At 26.0% G+C, this 22,012-nt stretch overlaps 1 pseudogene; it reads right to left on the minus strand.

Annotated features, from left to right (window-relative positions):
* Window positions 1-7,747: 7,747 nt before the first annotated feature.
* Window positions 7,748-9,074, minus strand: LOC148569674 (RNA demethylase ALKBH9B pseudogene; annotated as a pseudogene).
* Window positions 9,075-22,012: the final 12,938 nt, after the last annotated feature.

The following is a 22,012-nucleotide window of genomic DNA, read 5'->3' on the forward strand; positions in this document are numbered from 1 at the left end:
ACTTCACTGCAGAACCAATTGCTTCTTTTTCTGTATTTGTGTGCGGTTACTTTCTATTTCCTTCTTTTGAAATTCTTCCTAGTTTATTAAATTAAATTAGACCATAATATCCAGAATAACCATCCACGTATTAGGTAATAAACATTTTATATCATAAAATCACTTATCTCATTCCAAAAGTTTAAGCTGATTTTAGGGTTTATCAAGAATTGAACTCTTGATCTTTTGAGTCTAGAGCTTTTATACCATGTCATGATACCACTCTTCTCGAAAACTTACACTAATGAAAAAAAGTAACACCAATGATTATATCTTTAATACTCTCTAAACCTGCATTATACACATTGTACAAATATTCTATTGATTCCTCATTCTTTCCCTTTAAAATAATATATGAGGACTAGTAGAATTTGTTTTTTTTAGTTAATTGTTTTAGTTTAAGTGTTTAACAATTTAATAATATAATTTTTTATTTATATTTTTAAATATTAATATTTAACTATTAATTAAAAATAATTAAATTTTCTGGTTTTTTAGTATTTTTTATTAAAATCTACCAAACAAAAGTTAATTTTGTATTTATGTAAAATTAGTAAATTGTTATTTTTATTTATAAAATTAATAAATTTATCTATAAATAAAATTAATATTTGAATATTTATATGATATAAAAATTACTATTTATTAAATAAAGTTTTTATTGTTCACAATTAGATTGGTGGTTTGGAAAAATTTTTATTTTTCATAAGCTTTTATTAAAATAGAATATTTTCAAAACCTAATGTTAAATTTATTTGTGAATCGAATTAGACTGATTCAATTTACTATCTATATTCTAAACAAGTAAATCAGATTAAATTGATTAGATTTATCAAAAAATTTATCCCACATCTAAAAAACGATGCAATATTTTTTCTATTCTAATAAATTAAATTGGACTAATTCGATTTACATATATGTATCAAGTTGCGTATAATCGGTTTTTCTTTTTAAAATATCTGCATAAAACTTATCCCTAATTAATTTATTAAAATAAATTACCCTATTTTTATTCTAGTGTGGTATGGTTCCTCCTTTACCGTTTAGAAATTACAAGAGGTTTAGTGACCCTTGAGAACACTATAATGAGATGTAATAATTTAGTTGTATTTATGTCCCTTAATCACTTGATTAGTCAAACAGGGGATGAAGATCAGTACTGAAGATTTGTACAACTCTGGAAAGTTGCCCTAAATAGCATGCCAAGGGACCCATTGCAAAATTAGTTTACACACAACCTCTGCTCAGCACTCAACTAAAAAACAAATATCAAACCAACTTGGGTTGGTCGAGTAGTCAGCTCATTCGTTCGCTTAAGTAAGTGTCAGGGGTTCGAATCCTGTACATGCAGTAATTCATTGGCCAGCGACAGACCCTTAAATGGAGCTCCGATCCGCGATAGATTAGTCCTTGACCTGTCGGGGTGTGAGATACCGTGGACAAAAAAAAAAAACAAATATAAATGGGAATTGGAAAGTGACTTTTTTTTTCTACATTGGACTCACAAAGATTTAAAGAGTAAGGTATATTTTGTAACAAAAAAACACCTATAAAGCACAAAAATTTATTTCTTATATAAATTAGGGTTTAGCTAAATGTTAAAACTATTATTAGTGAAAATTTTTATATTTTTTATTTTAATAAATACATTAGAAATTAAATTATAAAAAGTTTTTAATTATTAACTTTAATATGTGTATTAATAATAAGAGTTTTGCTAATAAATACATAACAAAATTTTAACTTATTAAAATTATTATTATTAGTAATTTTTAAATTTGTTTTTTTTAATAAATACATCGAGAATTTTCACTTTATATTTTTTATGGAAAATATTCAATTAATAATCTTAATAAGTATCTTAAAAGCATTGATTAACAAAATCCTGATGATAATAATATACTTTTGTAAAAAAAAAAATAGTCTCTTTTGCTTTTAAAACTTATGTTTGTTTGAATGTATTAATTTTCCAATAATTTAAAAAAAATAAAGACACTTATTTTAAAAACGAATAAATAACTATAATTTTGTAGAAATAAGGTAAAATTGTGGTATGGGTATATACTTCCTCGAAACCTTGCACTCTAGCAACAAAATAGCATTTAACTTTGTGATTATGTGAATATAAATTTGATCAAATAAAGTAATTGGGGGTGGCCACGGGAAATTTCCATTTTGATTAATTAAAACAAAAGTTTAACACACATATGTCCTAAAAAGTATATATTAGTTAAATTCTTAAAGCAAACATTTCACTTGCAATCAGATAATTAATGATTAACTTTTTTTATTTTTTCTAATAGTTCGTCATTCACTTAAGAATAAACTGTTGATCACGGAAATTAATGATTAATATATTGGATGTACTATTTTTATTTTTATATTATTGACAAAATTATATTACCGTAATTTTTGTCTGGTAGGTGAATGACATATTTTCTTTGATTTTTTGAGATAGACTCATAGACATATATTTAATTTCATGAAAAAATTATAATAGATTTAACCAACACAAGTAAATAAATAAATGTGAACACCCAAGACTATTCCATGCAGGATTAAAAAGAATAAAAATTTTATTAAAATCTATGTATAGTGTATAATCAACCTATCTAAAATGTCAACAAAATTCACTTGTTAAAAATTAAAAACCTTAAAAAATCTCATAAATATAAAGTATATTATTTACTACTTTATTCCACTTTCAGTATAAGTTAAATTTCTTTGAAAAACCTAATAAAAATTTTAAATTTTGATACATTAATAATATAAATAATGTTATATAATCATTTAATTAAATGTATATATTTAAATAATTTTTAAATAATAATTTAAAAATTAATTACTTTTACTACTATAATAATATTGATCGATAATATACATAAAATTTTTGGAAAAATTTTAAATATACCGGAAACATCAATGTTCTAGTTATTTTAACCGTTGATTTTAGTTAATATATATTATATATATTTTTTATAATTTAGATCAACAATTAAAATAACCGGAACACTAATATTTTCGATACACTTAAAACTCTTCCAAAATTTTTATACTATCAACACATAAAAATTTAATTCTATAAAAGAAAAGAGAAATCTTATCAACCTTATTATAGCCAGAAGTAACCTATATCATAAATTAAGCAAACCGTTGAATATTTGACTGTTGTTACATGTGTTAGTTGAATCTAAGGCCCAGGGTTGTTAGGAGTAAGTTCATTGGGATAATATTGTGTCACAAGCTTTGTATTAATATGGGGAAATTGTGTCACTAAATTCCATCAACCATGTGAGAAGCAAATCTATAATAATTATGTACCAAATCATTGAAAGTTGTCATGAAACTATTCATCTTAAAAATTTAAATAGAAGACAATATTAATAATTATATCTCTAATAAAAGGTTTTTTTAGTTTGTTTAATTTGTACATAATTTTTTTTTATTTGTCTTATGCTATTTTTTTTTTTTTGAGATTCACCAAAAATCAAAATCTTGAACTTTCAAACACAAATCTAATATTATATTATAAAACTACTCATTCTAAAATATTAAATCGATAAAAAAATGAGGAGTGCTAGGGGCCAGCAACTTTTGTGTTTTGTAACAATCAATTGGCTATCAATAGTATTTTTAATGGTGTGAGATTAAATCCAATTGTGTAAAATCATTCAATTTTCTTTTGATGGTTAAATATTGACCAACTTTTTAAAAAATTACTGGCCCAAAACTTTCCAAAAAAAATAACATTAATAATTATATCTTTAACAAAAATAAAATACCCATCAAAGAATCCAATGACCCACTCCTCTCCACATACTCTACCCTAATTGCCATAGAATATGTTTTTTTTTCCTTCAATTAAACTTATTCAATAACGATATAATATATAATATATTGATATGTTTACATACACTTTATGTATTTATTCATTTTCTATTACATTATTATTATTTTATTTATTATTTTTCAAAATAATAATTTCATGCATTTTTATCACGTATATCAAATCAATACAGATTTGTTAACCAAATTAAAGATAAATGAAAGATGATTTATAGCTCAACATATATGAAATCTGACTATATAAGTTAAATAAAATTGAATACACATACACCTCTACTTGGAATATAACAAGGTTTCAAGTTTGATATAAAACAAGACTTTTATTTTCATTTTAGTTCTCAACTTTTATAAGTTGAAGTTCCAACTTAGTTGTTTCTTTAAATAGTGCTAGGTGAATAAACTATTATTGAACCAAATTTTTAATTTAGTGTAAAAATTCTAAAAAATAGGATCAATATTTTTTGTTTTTTTTTTTTTGTTTCTCTCCTTACTTTTCTCTTCTCAATACGTATTTTTTCCTCTTTCAACACATTTCTTATTATTTCCTTCATATTTTTTTAAATAGCGAATTTCCATATTTTATTGTAAAAATTTATATGGTTTTTTCTCTAAAAAAAATTGTGTTTCTATTATTTAAGTAAAAAATCAATCATTTTTAAACGAATGGTTACAAAGTGGCTAATTTTTTTTATATTAGATTATTATCAATAATTTTTATTAATATTATGATATTTTAGTGTAATACAATGATATAGAAAATTGTAAGATAAAAAATAGTGAGTGACAATTTTAAATAAGACAGAAAATAAAAAAAAAATCAAAAATCGTGAATCACACTTTTAAATTAGACAGAAAAAATCAGAAATCGTGAGTTACAATTTTAATTTTTTAAATTAAAAAAATATAATTTATAAAATTGCGAATTACGATTTTTTTTGTTATACAAATCATGAGTACAAATTTAAGTTATTACACCAATTTAAACTCATATCAATGTATTACACAATTTTATCTATCCTATAAAAAATAATTAGCATTGCAGAGTGTTAGATCTTTCTCTAGCCTGACATTCACAGATGCCGGGTTCTGATTCTCTTGCAGCTTCAATTTCTTTGAAAATATACTCTTGTAGTCTTATATTATAAGAAAAGTTTTAAGTGTACTGAAAATATAGAAAAGTTTTAAGTGTACTGAAAATATTGGTGTTTCAATTATTTTAATCATTGATCTAAATTATAAAAAATACATATAATATATATTAATTAAAATCAATGACTAAAACACCAATATTTTTTGGTACACTTAAAATTTTTCCTATATATTCTATTCTACTAAGTACTATCCACTTGCCCTTTTTTCACACTAATAATAATAATTTTAACAAAACAACAAATTGCTCCCCTAAAGGTTGCAAACCATGCAGACACCAAAGCCTACACGATGTCATTAGGATATATTAATTAGGATACATATTAATAGATATTATTGTTTACTAATTTATATTTTTATTAATAAAATGTATATAACAGTAGCAAATATGATGACATTAATTAAGATGGTAACTATTTTAAGTTTAAACTAAAAAAATTATGGATTTAAATTTTAGACATTATAATATATATTTTATAGATTATATATAATAAAAAATTTTAAAATTAAAGATATTATACATCAAACCTCTCTCATATTTTTATTATATGTCATGATGCTATTTTTTTTAGTTTAAGTCGATAGTATCATGATAAAGTATCAAAACTCTATATTCAAATGATTTAGAATTCAATCCTCTGTGAACCTTAAAAAAAAAAAAATAGCATAAAATGAAAAAAAAAAGGAAGCAAATCTAAATCGCTTGTTTGAGAATGAGTATTAAATGTATAATCATTTATATTGTTTTCTTCTATTATCTTAAACTTTTGAAAGAAGTAACAGTATATGACATTATGTGTGCGTCTGTGCCTTCGTGCGTGCGTGCCTGTGTCTGTGCGTGTGTCTGTTAGGGGGTTCGAATCCTACGCATGTAACGATTCATTGGCTAACAATAAACTTTTAAATGGACGGTTGAGAGATACTGTGAGAAACCAATATATATTCAGAGAGAGAGAGAAAGAGAAGTACCCAAGTAAATAATATGTTCAACTAAAAGATGTTAGTGTGTGAAAATTTTCCTTTCAACTTTTATATATCACACGTGGGAAGTAAAATAAATAATATAGCACATTACTATTTTATTTTATTCAACAAACTATATTTTTTTTAGGGTTGTACATTGTTCGACTCGATTCGAAGGTCTAATTCCGAATATTTTAGAGGCTAATTTAGTATGATTTTATCGGGTCTAAAGTCTGATAATTACCTCAAAAATAGATCCAATAATTATTTATGGTCGGATCCGGGTCAATGTGAATCCGGCTTTATTTGACCCATGTGCATTCTAGGAGGATTAAAAAATGTATATATGTTTTAAATTAATTCTAATATGATGTTATATTAATTATGGCTTATTATTTTATTTTTAATCACACTTAATTGAATTAGAAAATAGATCAAAAAAGCACGAAATTAGAATTTATAGACAAATTCAAGTTCAAATATGGATATCAATTTCTCGATAATAATTTGTTGACATCAAGGTTATTAAGACCCGAACTTTATCAATTTCGATCCGGTTTTAGTATGATCCAAGAGTTGTATGATTTTATCATATTTAAGGTCGAGTAACGATCTTAAAAATAGACCCGATCATTATTTAAGACCGGATTCAGATCAATATGAATCCGGATTCATCCGGTCATGTACACCCGTATTTTCTTTAATCATTCTCGTAAAAAAAAAAAAAAAAAACCCTAATTTCAGTGACAACAATGATGGTAATGTTGATCATATATATAGGATAAGATGGGTTGTGATTAGGCCTCCAAATTAATTATAACATGATAGTTAATTATTGTTATAGTCTTGTAAATTAATTGCCATGTGGAAAAAGTAAAGATACTAAGCAAAAATGTTCATAGTACAAAAATGGAGATTTTGGTAATATTTTGCTTTCAAGGTAGTGGCTATGTATATAGCTGAAGCATTAAGGCTACTAAATTTTCCATATCATAGAAAATGGTCAAATTTATGTGATGGACAATAATAACCCCTAACGTTCAAAGTATAGCATCTAGATTCTAGCTAGCTAGAACAATAATGCCATGTGCTAACATACTTTAATGTTGTATAATGTTGTTCTCTTAATTACTGATTGTGTTTTGTCCATTGTCTTCAAGCCATAGAATGAATGAACGAAGCAGATTAATTAAGTATGGACCTAAATTCTAAGGTAATAAAAAAAGAAAAGTACTAAAGAAGGCCAAAGGAATGATTCTGAAAACTCTTGCTTTATGTTCTAAAATCAATCTCTTAACTTTGACATTTTAACAAGTCCTCATTGACAAAGATGTGATAGTAAACCTAATTTTCTCTTCAATTTTTTCCCACCTAATGTCAAGTGATAAAATAACACTTTGGAAGCTACCAAAAAGGATGCATCCCTAAGTATTATAAACTATTTTTTTCTCCCATTTTCAAGTCTAATACTGGTGAATTAGACAACAACCAAATTAAATATGTTGAATTCCACCTTAATAAATATTATCATAATAAATATTATCAAGGAATTTTCAGGTAAAACTAAAGTTTATCATTTTTGTGTTTTGAAATAAGAAGACATGAAATAAAATTTAATTTATTTAAAATAAATGCATATATTAACCTTTTAACAAAATATATATTATGTATTTCTCAAGATTGAAGTTTTTTTTTTTACGGTATCTCCCAACCCATTAGGTTAAGGACTAATCCGTCGCGAATCGAAACTTCATTTAAGGGTTTGTCGCTGGTCAAAGAATTGCTACATGCACAAGGTAGAATTTAAATTCTCAACACTTATTTAAACAGACTAATAAACTAACTATTAGACCAACTTAACTTGATTTAAGATTGAAATAAATATTGAAGTATTCTACGTAACTATTTATTTATTCAAGTATTTTATATATTTCGTTGGACTAATGAGGAAATATGAGTAATGGGTTGGGCCGATATGGGCCTAAGTGTTTTATTGCTGCTCATATTGAAGTTACTTTCTCACCACCTTTTACCATATATATGATTCCTCCTAAGTACTAAATATAGATGTTACCGTTAGAAGTGTATATGGGTCGGATAAAATCGAGTTTATTCTAATTTAGATTTGGTTTTAAATTTATACCGAGTCTATTTTTTAGATCTTAGTCCAACTCTAGATCCGATGAAATTTATATACATTCGGACCACAGTTATACAAGGTAAAAACTAGATAAAAATCGAGCCTTTAATTATAATTCTATATATCTTTGTATCTCTTTTCTAGTTATTAAACTACTCTTCCACCTTAACCCATGATAACAATAAAGAAGTCTCGTGGCCCACAAATTCAGCCTAACAGAATACATAAATTCAATTACAATTTTAGTCTTTATTATCTTATCTTATCTTTTCTTTATCTTATCTTTAGTTGTTCTTATCTTATCTTTATTTGCTTTTATCTTTCTTAGACCAATGCTCTATATATATTTAGTTTTACCTTCATATACAATTCAATTCAATACAATTCAATCAACAATTAATAAAAGTTTGCATTCTTTTCTTTTCCTATTCTTTTACAATTTTATCATGGTATCAGAGCCTGGTTCAGGTATAGGATCTACCATTTCACTTTGAAGAATACCAGGTGGGTTACCATCTCTATCCACTGCATAGTTGTAACAGCATCCAAATTGGATAGTTTGACGTCCCTTCCCCCTCATCCACTTTTGAGGAGCCGAAAATGTCCGATCTTTCAGTTCCCCTTTCCTTCCCATCTCCTGCAGGGAAGCAACATAATTGACTATCCTTTTTTGTTCAGCAGCACTAAAAATACCCGTGTGGAGTTCGAGCCCTTCAAGGATGTTAACAAACTTTCCATTAACTCTCTTAAAGCACATGAAATCCTTCTTACGCCTCACATTCATGAACTTAATGTATTCTCTTTGCTCCCTAGGCAAAGTAGGCTTCTCCGGGGTAGCTTTAGCCACTTCTTCAAGGTTTGAGTTAGAAGTTGGCACAGCTGTACTGCCATTGATGGTTTCATGCTCTTCTTCACCAAACTCATCTTCTTGAGCCATATCAGCCCTCTAAAGATCAATCTTGTTGCATTTTACACGCTTATTTTTTTTATTTTTTATTTTTTATTTATTTTTTATTTTTTGAATATCGCTGCTCAAGTGCAGCATCTCCCTTTATATTTTTGTCGTTGGCAGCTCAAGCTTACCGCACGATTTTTTGAAGATCGTTGCTCAAGCGCAGCATCTCCTTTTATATTTTTGCCGCCGGCAGCTCAAGCTCCGCCGCACGCATCTTCCTCTGCGTCACCACGTCAAACGCGCTTTTCTCAACAATTTTATCGGAACTTATCCACGGGGGCGTATTAAACTACTCTTTCACCTTAACCCATGACAACAATAAAGAAGTCTCGTGACCCACAAATTCAGCCTAACAGAATACATAAATTCAATTACAATTTTAGTCTTGCTTTTATCTTTCTTAGGCCAATGCTCTATATATATTTAGTTTTACCTTCATATACAATTCAATTCAATACAATTCAATCAATAATTAATAAAAATTTGCATTCTTTTCTTTTTCTATTCTTTTACAATTTTATCACTAGTTTCACAATTATTTTTTATTAAAAATAAATAGATTAATTTATAATTAATATTACACAATATTAGTTAGAAAATACAAATTCAAGACAAAACGTATTATCTTCTTAAATGCTAGTATGAAAAAAAGCTCCAAATCTCCAACAAATTATTTCATATAATGAAATTCATTTAGAAAAATATAATAAATACTAATCAAATTTTAAAATTAAAGCATAATCATAAATCAATACTAATAACACCAAATATGTAAGTCATATACAAATAATACAAATATTATGTATTAGTCTAAAATATTGACTTCTTAAACACAAAACAATAATTTTAAAATATGTATCCTCACCGGACCATGCTGAGTAATCCGAACTATGGTCCGATTAGATTGAAGTATTTTTTTCGAGCATTATTTTTGTTTTTAAATCAAACCCAAACCACTTCGAATTTAGACTAATATGTACAAAAATAATTCAGACTCAAACCAAATTTTCAGACTGAACCGAACCGTATACACCCCTAATTACCACTAATAACTAGCCTTTTTCATTTTGCCACATTTTCAAGTTACTTCATTATCCCTACTTACAGCAAGAAGGTTAATTCATGATTGAGACTCTCTGCCTTCCAAGACAATTAACTTGGATAATGCGATGAGTGCCTTCCGTCCCCAACCAACACCATAAAATCCGTATTATATTTGGTAACAATCCAATAATTAGGATCAATTATTTTTCCGTAATTTTTTTTAAAATTATTACTTTACTCTTATATTCATTATCATTTTTTCTCCTTTCCAACACCACAATTTCACTTTTGACCACCATCGACCATTCTAAATACTAAATCTTAAATTTTAGATATTAAATTCTAAACTCTAAATTTTAAATTCTCTAAAAAATGAAGATTAAAAAAAAATAATTTTACAATAAAAAATCAACTAATAGTAGTATCAAAAATTCATTCCCATATATTTTGTTTATAAAATATGGGAATAATAAAAGCCATATAACTTAAATATCATGCAAGATTAGTTTATACTTGTATGTATATTATTAATGTATGTAATGTAATATCACCTAAGTTCGTGAGAGTACAGTGTAATTTTCCCTAAAATTTATATTTAGACATCTAATGATATTATATATATATATTGGTTGCCCACGGTATTCCCCAACCCGACAGGTCAATAACTAATCCGTCGCGGATTTGAGTTCCATTTAAGGGTCTGCTGCTGGCCAATGGGTTGTTGCATGCACAAGACGGGATTCAAAATCCCGACACTTGCTTAAGCGGACGAGTAAGCTGACCACTCGACCAACCCAAGTTGGTTATCTAATGATTTTATTTTTGGTATACTAAATGGGGCTGGATGCCCAAAATTACATTACAGAAATATATCATATCATATCATCACTAATTTTTTGTTTTAATTATTTGTTGGCCCATCTATCTGTTCTTCCTGGTTGAAAGCCCATCGATATTGTTGGGTCCAAATATTTGACACCAGACTTACTGTATAGAACGGCCCTATTTTCTGACCCGTTGGGTCGCTTCTGTAGGTTCGCTCGACAAAAGAGAAATCAAAAGTCATGGCCAAAAAAAAAAAAGGACATGTTAAAAAATGTCAAAGTGATTGTTTTTTTAAGGCAAAAAATTCTTCATTCTACCGTAGAGATGAAGATAATTAACAAATGGGTATTTAATAACTAATTTTTTATATATATGCACAACATTTTTTTTTTCTTAGTTCTCACCATACAAAATTATCTTAGACTCTCGTCGTGACTGATAATAGTGATTTAAAAAAATGTTAGAAGGTTAAGATTTTAATTGGGAATTAATTAGTAATTGATCGTATCTTGAGCTTTTAGATGAATGAAATGAGTTGTAACACTTTATTTGTAGTTAGGGACGGACATACGGGGGCGAGTGGAGGCCTCAGCCCCCAACTTTTTTAAAAAAAGATTAATAGTAATAAGTTATTAAGTATAATTTAATTTTTTAAAAAATTTATTTAGTATTTAATCTAATATAAATAAAAGTCCAACCTAATCTAAATATTAATGATTTATAATATCTAAAAAAATAAGTAACAATATTAAAAAAATCTGAAAATATATTATTACTAATATTTTTAATTAAATAAATTTTTTTAAATCCCATAAAGTGGATTTTTTTTTCTTCTTGTGAGTGTCCTTGATTCATTTGGTATTAATTCTCTCTATTTCAACTATTACAACTGAGAGATCTTTTTCAGCGATGAATATTGTGAAAAATAACTCATAAACAAAATGAAATATTAATTTCTTGCTAACTGTCTTTTAATTATATTGAAAAAAAAGTTGCTGAAAAATTTGACACAAATTCTATTATCAATAAATTTTATAATACAAAAAATCGACCACTTCGTTAATAAAAAGTACATACATATTTTTTGTACTTTAAAATATATTCTCTATCGATATATTTTTGTAATACATTTTACATTATATAATTTTTTGTATAATTTTTTAATATTATATATATTATTGGTCCTTCCAGAATAATATTTTTTGATCCATCCCTGTTTATAGTGTGTTTCGTTTATTACAATTTTGAAATTTCAATTTTTAATTAATTGACATCTAAATATTGATTTTACAAAATCACTTTTATAATAATTAACCATAAGCATATATTTATACATATCAAATTAAATTTTAATAACTAAATGAATTCTAAAAAAATAGAAGCAAACAGGTAAATAATTGGTGAAACATACATATCATAGAATAATAAGGGCAATATACAATTATTTTGTAAAATGATAGCCCCAATAATCAAAGAAGCATGCATAGAGGTTTAGAGGTTTTGCATGCAACGAATCCTTAGCTGAAAAGCGTGCTTCTGAAATTTTGTGAAGGAAAGTGATAAATAAATATTTAAAAATTTATATTTTGGATAGATTAATTTATAAAAAAATATTAATAAAATCGTTTATGATCATAAATGTGAATAAATTAATTTAAATTAAATTTTTTTATTATAATTATAGAAATTAATTTAAAGATAATATATTCATATCTGTTATTTTAAAAGACTTTATTAGTATTTTTTAAAGACCAATTTATTCAAAATTTGAATTTTTAAGAATTTATTTATCATTTTACTCAATGCGATATGAAGCATATTTTCCATGTCATGTCAGCTGAGGGTGTTTTTGACTCAACATTCCACTTTTCACATGCAATGGTATCTATCTTATGAATGGTAATTTGAAGGCTAACTGTCTCATTGAGAAGATTGACTTGACCCTCATCTCCTTGCATTTAATCTTGAATGTCATAATAACAATGAAATCTGTTTCATTAGGGGAGGGTCATATCTATCTTCTTCTCTTTATTTTACATGAGAAAAAAAAAAGGAGGGGATAGTGTATGTGTTAAATCATAAATGACATGAATTTTTGTATTTTAAAAAAAAATTATATTAGCCGATCCATCATAAAATTTAAGTTATATAATATTCGATTATTTAAGTATTTTATAGAAAATTTAGTACACTGCTAATAAATTATTGAGTGAATACCACATTCGGCCTCTGACAATTATCTCGAAAGGACAACGAGGCCTTCAAGAAAAAAAAAACACCCATTCCGGTTCTTGATTTTTTTTGGACTGATTAGTCCATGTGCAAAAAAAAAATAACATTGACTTTTTTTTTTTTGCACAGAAACCTCGTTATCCTTTCGATGTAATTTTCAGGGACCGGATTGAATTTTTTTTGTCAAGGACCTCGTTGTCTTTCGAAGTAATTGTCAATGGCTATTTTGGATTTTTCTCTAAATTATTTCATAAAATATAACACTAAAACTTTGTTGATCAAAAATCAAAGTTGATATAATAAATAAAAAAATATTATTGTATAATTTATATATTATTTAATAATATTGGAAAAGACAAATATATGGAATTGAACTTATTATTACTTATGAGAAGGAATTGTAATGTGGTAGCTTGTCAAGATGTTGATATCATTATACATCGCATTTACATTTGTGCACATACCACATCTTTGTTCTTCGTAATCATTTCTCAACCGTCCACCAATTATTCATATCTACTACTTACTTTGCTCCACTTTAAATGTTTTCCAACTTAAAACATTCAACCATTAACGTGTCATGGCATATATCATATGGTTAAAACCTAAAAGGGTGAAAAAAAAAAAAAAACAGTTGAAGGGGTTTTGAAGCCCCCAATTAAAAAATGAATTATCAAATTAAACATTTAGACATTTTTTTGGTGAAGAGTAAAATTAGCTGAAAAATATTAGGAGTATAAAATTCAGTTAAAAAGGTTTTTTTTTTTATTAGAAGTTAGTTACAAGTTAGAAGGTTAATTAGGTCCAGTTTAAAAAAATAACTTAATTAAACTACTTTTGAAAAAATAATTTAAGCAATAAATAATTATATTAAAAGTAACTTATAAATAAGTTATTTTGTATTTGGGTTTTTAGTTTTAAAAGTGCTTATTTTATAAAAATGTGATAAAAAAGTAGTAGTATTACGAGAGAAGTCATTTTTCTCCTAAATAGCTTCTTAGAAAGCTGCAGTTTGATTTTAAAAATTGCACAAAATATTAATACTATCACTTTTTATAAGTCAAAAGTTCAAAAAAATTACTTTTGAAGTTTTTCAAACGGGCCCTTAGTCTATTAGAGTAGTTGTTAAACTCAGCAGCATTGATATATAAGAATTATTTAGTTAATAATATTAAGACAATATAACATTCTTTCAATTTTTTTCCTTTCTCTATTTTTATTTTTCTCTCTTTTTTGTATCATCTTCATCACTTTAACAAAAAAAAAATGAAGATTTTTACTAAATTTAGAATAATAAATTTTTATTGGTGAATTTAATTTTTTTTACTGTAAACAAAACAAATAATCTTCGTTCTTCGTCAAATTTTCACTCTTCATGTTAACATTACCCTATAGATAATAGTATACTAAAGAAATCAAACTTAAATAATATGCCACTACAAGAAATTACTATCGAAAACAATTATCAATTTTCAAGCAAAATAGGTTGCTAAATCCTTAACGAGTGATTTAATGTGTTGTTCAAACTTTGATTGTTAAATTACACTTAGCGACTAATTTAGAAACCAATTCGTTAGAGATTGGTTTGTAGGAACCAACCGTTTTTAGCCTAAATTTTATGTTAGTTACTAAATTGGTCATTAAATTTATTATTAATATTCAATTTAACGACTAAAAGTTTTTCAAAATGTCTCCAAAACCTAATTTTTCGTCTTAATCTCTAATTTCTTATTTAACAACTTTAAAAAATGACTTAGCAACAAATTTCATTTTATCGTAAGAAAAAATTGATCGGTCCATATCCAAAAATTTCTTATATTGTGTTATATAATAGAAACATACCTATTAAAGTTAGTGAAATTCACAACAATGCTAGGAACCAAGAGGATACCAATCAAAAACCAACCAAATGTTTTTTGGTGAATCCAAAACCTCTACGTGAATGGTGTTTATGCTAAGCATTAGGATGTTTCTTCTACTAAGTATCAGAATATTTCTTTTCATACTAAATGGACATTTTTTTATATATTTTATAAATTTTTTTATATACTAAGAATCGGGATTGTTGAAAGTTCCGTGATTTCTGCCCCTATTTCTCCAACGTATCATTCAGAATTTTAATTTGGGATGAGAAGCAATTAATATCAAATATTATAAATTAAAAACAAATAAAATTAATTAAATATAATTATAAATTAATTAAATTATTTATTTTTTGGCTAATCACCTCTTGATTCCATATACTTTTCCAAAATAAAATGGTTTTTGTATCCAATTTTCACTTTTCTTTGATCCATCACTTTCTATCCATCTATCTCAATAATTATTGGAATAGACGTTGAATTGAACCTATTAATAGTGACAAAGGTATCTCACTATCTTGTGTTTTATTTTATATGTATCTATCTTATACTACATCATGATATGATGATAACGCATTAATAACTATATATCAAATAAAATATCATCCTATAAGAACTTGACATACATGAATCGTTCATGTGCATCATTATTATTCATTCCACATGGAGAATTTTATAATACGCTTTTACTCTTTCATGTGTGCAATTGATGCTACTGTTTGTTGTTTAAGAAATTTCTGTCCCCACATGAATTGAAAGATTAAAGTTGAAACAATTAGGTCTTGTTTCAAGGTATTTTTTGGGAGGTCAAACATTAATCCGTCGTGTTACTGAACTTCATTTAAAAATTTATCACTAACTAATAAGTTATTGCATACACAAGACTTACTTAAACAGACTAATAAACTAACCACTGTACTAATCTAATTTGGTTATTAGATCTTCTTTCTTTCTTTATATTTTTGGATTTTTTTTTTTCTATTTCTTCATTGGGTAGCGTGTGAAGCGGAAGAGATATGGTATGTAAAAGTACAAAGTGAAGATTCATTCACATTTGTTATTTTATTAGTAGGATTTTTTAATCTAATTGTTAGTAACAAATTTAAAATGTTTAGAACTTAGTATACTAGACATTTGTTAGTAAAAAATTGTTTGTCCTCTAAAATTTGTATAAAATTGTAAATTATACGCTAGTATACGTTAAGTCCTCCATTATGTTACATCCTAAGAGTAATAATGTTAATTAAATTAAAATCAATAAGGTTTTTTTTTTTACGAAAATATTTAATAATAAAAAAATATTATTCAAAAACAGTTAACTTTTATTTTATTTAATATTTATTAATTATTATAATAATTAATAAATACTAAATAAAATAAGTTCTGACTTTTTTTTGTTTCTTTCTATAATATTACTGTTTTTGTGATATCATCATGTGTTGTAATCTATTTCTCTAAATTAAAACACATTATTTTGGTACAAATCAAGACATTGAAGAAGTAAGTTAATATCGTATATATCTAAATGTAATTATGCAAAGATAGTAACCAAATAAATTTTAGAGTCTTGCTAATATATAACTAAATCCTCTATATTAAAGGGGATTTTGCATTAGAATTAATGTTAATTATAGTGGTATTAATGTATATGAAATGACAAGGCATGACACATTCAAATCCCAAATAATTTTGTCAATTAAAGAGGGTAACTCTACGAGGGAATCACGGAATCCTCCATAACCATTTCTTAGCTTCATGACTTCATTATTAGATAATAATAGCACCACCACTCACTTATAGAAGGAGCCTTTTTTTTTTCTTTCGATTTTAGTTTGTCTTATATTAAATTATGTTTTATAATAAAAATTAAATTTTAGATCTTTTAATTATAAAAATTTTGATATTAAGTTATAAACTACTTCAAAGATTAAACTGATATATATATATATATATATATATGAATGATGTTACACTCTCTAAAATTGACAAGTGAGGTGGATAGATAGCATGTTCTTTGTTTTCTCTAAAAGGGTGAGCACCCTCATTTTAATAATAAATATAAATATTTGCTATTATTAAAAAGAGTGCGTATTCACTCTTTGATTTGCTATTTAATAATAAATACAAATAAAAAATTTATTATATGCATATTTATATTTTTTAAATTATAATGTGAAATGATAAATTAAATTTTTTTATTTATGATATTATTTAAATAGTATATACCATTAATTATTTGTTTTGTAATTATTTTTTAGATAAATATTAGTTTTACTATTTGTTTTTATATTCAATGTAAACCGCTATAGCCTCTAACAGTTTACGCACGAAGCCCTATGTACATAAACCGCTACAGGCTCTAGCGGTTTCTGTGCTGCCACATTTGAACGTAATCCGCGATTGACAGTAACGGATTATGTGTTTATGTAAACAGCTACTGACAGTAGCGGTTTCTATAGATATATGAAACAATGTATTTGCGTCTTCATTTTGAAAATAATGTAATTGCGTAATTTTAAATGTGTAACAATTTATTTATGTAAATTGCCCGAATATATATATATATATATATATATATATATATATATATATATATATATTAAAAATAAAAAATTATAGTAAATATTGAATAAAAGAAAATTATACTGTTATCCAACTATATTTTGGCATACTACCAAATATATTTAAGTCTCACATTCGAACTTAAGATAGAGGTCATACAAATAAAAAATATATCTAATTTTTTGGTAATGTAAAAAATAATATAATATATAATATGATACCTTTCCCAAAACAATGCTCCAATTAAATTATCCTCTAATTTTTAACAAGTTAATTAAATATTGAATTTATTTTTTGTCCGTTGACAATATTAAATAATGGATTTGAACATTTTTCTTATTTCATACATTTTATGCATTAGACACAGCTGTGATTTAATCATGCATAAATTTTGGTATGCTTTAAAATAGATTTAATGTGTATGTAAACATGTATGTATATTTTATAACCAATTTAGGTTGGTCAAGTGGTCAGTTCACTCGTCCACTTAAACAAGTGTTAAGGATTTGAATCTCGCTTTGTACATGTAGTATTTTATCATATATTCTTTTAATTTTTATAAAGGTAACTAAATAAATCCCTCTAAAATGTAATAGTATCAACTATCAAGCACACTAGTAGTAGTTTCAAACATAGATCTTTCGGTAAAAAAAAAAATATTTCTATTCTCAAAAAACTCGATCATAAAACTATTAACTAAAGAATCAAAATAATTTTTACATTGATAAATTCCTTTAAGTAACAACATTATTATATGGTGTGTCAATCTATATCAGAGTCCGTGGCCACAGCAAAAAAGGGTCAAAGAATTATGATAACATTGGAGAAACTGTTTGCAACTGCTGAAAAATAAAGAGGCCACAAAGGCACAAACCAATACAAATACATTAAAAAAAAAAAAAAAAAAGAAGAGAGAGAGAGAGAGATGGTTATGGGTTTATTTAGTTGTGTTGATTGCATTGGCATCACTTCAACTTTCCAAACAAGCATAAACCCCACCTCTATTCTTCATTAGTAAAAAGTTCGACTTTCCATGTAAGCATAACCCCACCTCGTTTATCGCATCTTGAGTTGATCCAGTTATTTATCCGCTTAAATAAGTATCAAAAATTCGAATTTCATCTTATACATGTAACAACTCATTCAATAGTGACAGACTCTTAAATAAAATTTAGATTCATAATAAATTAATTATTTGTCTGCTGAATTAAAAAATACCGTAAACAACTACAAACATACCAAATTATTGCATGCACTATTATATATTATTAAATATTAGTGTATTAATAGACACAACAATTCAGCATTTTATTTATTAAATTTGAATCATATCAATAAACGTGACCTTAGGTTATAATTTAAGGTACTTGGATAAAATTATCATCATCATTATTATTAATAAGTTACTATAACTTAAAAAAAAAATGAGTTAGACAGCTTTTAATTCTATATATATATTATAATATTACAATACTCACGCACACTATATTCACACATTCAATGTTAAAAAGTTTTTATTCACTATAGACTTTAACCAAATCTCGAATCATAATGCACCTATTGCAGAGTAAAAATTATAACCACTAAACTACGATGTTGTATAAGTTGCTACAACTCGAACCGTTGTTAACAGATATATCATATATGTGCTTTTTTTTCTATTCAGATTTCTGGCCTTTACAACTTAACACCTTAACTTGAGTCCAATAGGGTTTGGGGGGTTAGACTCTTAAAGATGATTTTGAGATTTTATGTGTATGAAATTAGTTTTGAAGGACGAAAAATGCTTCAAACATGAATATTTATAGGTGAATAACTTGATAAGATTGGATCATATAGATTTTAATACACTATTTAAAATAGAAACTAAATAATTTTAATTCAACTCTGGAAATTAATTCAATACATGAAGATATTTTACATTTATAAATTACCTAGAAGTAATATTCTTAAAAGGTATAAGACTTTAGCTAATGAGGTATAACTCAAATGACATTATAGTCTTTTCATTTTCACCTAAAAGTCTCAAGTTTGAGTTTTACTCTTAATTTAAAAAAAAAATTTAAGACTTTAATATTAAAAAAAAAACTTTTATTGATTATTAATTATTAATTTTACAAGTATTTAAATCCCCCAATATTCATTCAACTAGTACCTTAGAGAATTAGGTGTCCAAAATCATTAATTATCATGATAGTTGCATATCAAAGAAAAAATCTAATATTATATTTATCGTGAGAATATTTTATTAATAAATATACGGTAACCATAACTATTAAAAATTCTCAAAGTGAGTCCGTTCAACAATTATATCTCTATAATTTAATAAAAAAAATCTATTAATCTTCACCCAACAAAAATAATAATAATAATAATAATAATAATAATAATAATAATAATAATAATTATTATTATTATTATTATTATTATTATTATTATTATTATTATTATTATTATTATTATTATTATTATTAATCTATTCAAATCATTACTAATGTCCTAATTTTAATAATTTTACGATTAAGAATAATTTAAATAAAAATATTTAAAAAATATATATCTCATTATTATTACGATCTTTATCGTAATTATTCGTCTTTAATTTTTAATTGAAGACATGATCATAAATTACGAAAATTTATTCTATAATAATAATAATAATAATAATAATAATAATAATAATTTATGATAGTATTTTATGGTACATATACACTTATTTCCGACAAATGCAAGGTCTCTTCCGAATTCCAAATCATTTCTATTATTCTACTATAGCCTATATACTCTATAGTCAAAGTAGTAATATTATTGCCAGCAAACTTTTGAACTAGGTAGCTAGCTATAGAGGATCCAAAATTCAACCTATATAAACTAACTGCATGTTCTTGGGTTGGATCAATTCTTATTATTGACCAACCAAAACAAGGACGTTTCATAACTTAGTTACCTTTTCTTGCTACCAATCTTTGATTCAAGTCCTCTTGTAGCTGTTGATTTTGGTCACTTTCTTCTCATCAACATCACAACGCATGCTACATTTTGAAATGGACAATTCAAATTGAACCTACTATGAAGGAAGATCCTAGGTCCCCACACACCCATGCTTCCTTAAGTCATGTATCTTCTCAATCATCTTGACGAAAAACCTAACATTCAATATGTAAATAATAAAGCTTTGTTTTGGGCATCAATTTGTCGCTTTTTAATTTGAATATGAAGGTAATAATGGGGTTGGACTGGGATATGAAGAACACAGATGTTTCACATCCGTGTGGTGTTAGAGTAACAGAATTCGGATTATGCGAGTTTTTCTATGGTAAACGGACGGTCTGAGTTGTTAAAGACAAAGAACACGGAGGGTCTGATTTCCTTCTTCCGAAATTCAAATTTTCCCAATTTCAAATCGGACCATCCGATTTGTTCTGTAAAATTTTTAAATTAAACAACTCGCAGAGTCCGAATTCTACATCCTGACACTCACAAAAAGCTGTCCCACAGATTTGTCTTGTATCCCATGAATCTATATCCGGGCACATCACATACAAGGCTTCCATAACCATAAAATTGAGCCTCAATTTGTAACAAGATTGAAAAAAAAAAATATAAGACCCTAAATTGTACAAATATTTGGTTATGGTTAGACAACTGTTTTTTGTGTGTCTATGGATGCTTAGACTCATATAGGATCATACATTTGCTCATACCCAAAAAAGAGTGCAAATCCATTTTGTTAATAGAGATACACCCAAAAATAGAAATATTTCACATCACCATTTTTAGTAGCCCAAGTTAAGGTATAATACCAAAACTAGCAAAATAGAGCCCAATAGCTTTTAAGGATAGAAAATAACTCGAGTTGGTCGAATAATTAACCTATTCGTTCACTTAAATTAGTATTAAAAAAATCCTATTTTAAATACAGAATAATTTATCGATTAGACTAATCATTGACTTGTTGAATTAAAAGATACAAAAAAAAAAAAAAGATTAAAGGATAGGAGTTAAAAGCTAAGGTACTTCATTTCTTTATTTATTTTAATTTTTGCTTGTCATGTTTTATGAGGGATAACTCCCAAAGTTTTTATTAATAATAATGAAAGAATGATAATTGCTAGGTATTAAATATTAAGAGGTTAATTAGCCACACGGATTAATTTCATGAAATTTATGTTTGGCAACCATCATCTGTTAAATTTATTTTAGAGCTGAAATGAATTTAAATAAGTCTAATATTTGCATGTAAAAAAATATTTTCCAGTGCACATTATTGCACGTTTTCCTTAAAGGGTAAAAAGAAGGAGATATTTAGATTTTAGGTAAACTACTCTATTCCAATGTTATTTAACTTTAAAACTGAATTATAGGGGCATAAACAATAAAAAGAAACTCTTGATT

Source organism: Arachis ipaensis, chromosome B3 (genome assembly GCF_059453495.1).
Source record: "Arachis ipaensis isolate K30076 ecotype BB chromosome B3, ASM5945349v1, whole genome shotgun sequence".
Taxonomy (NCBI): domain Eukaryota; kingdom Viridiplantae; phylum Streptophyta; class Magnoliopsida; order Fabales; family Fabaceae; genus Arachis; species Arachis ipaensis.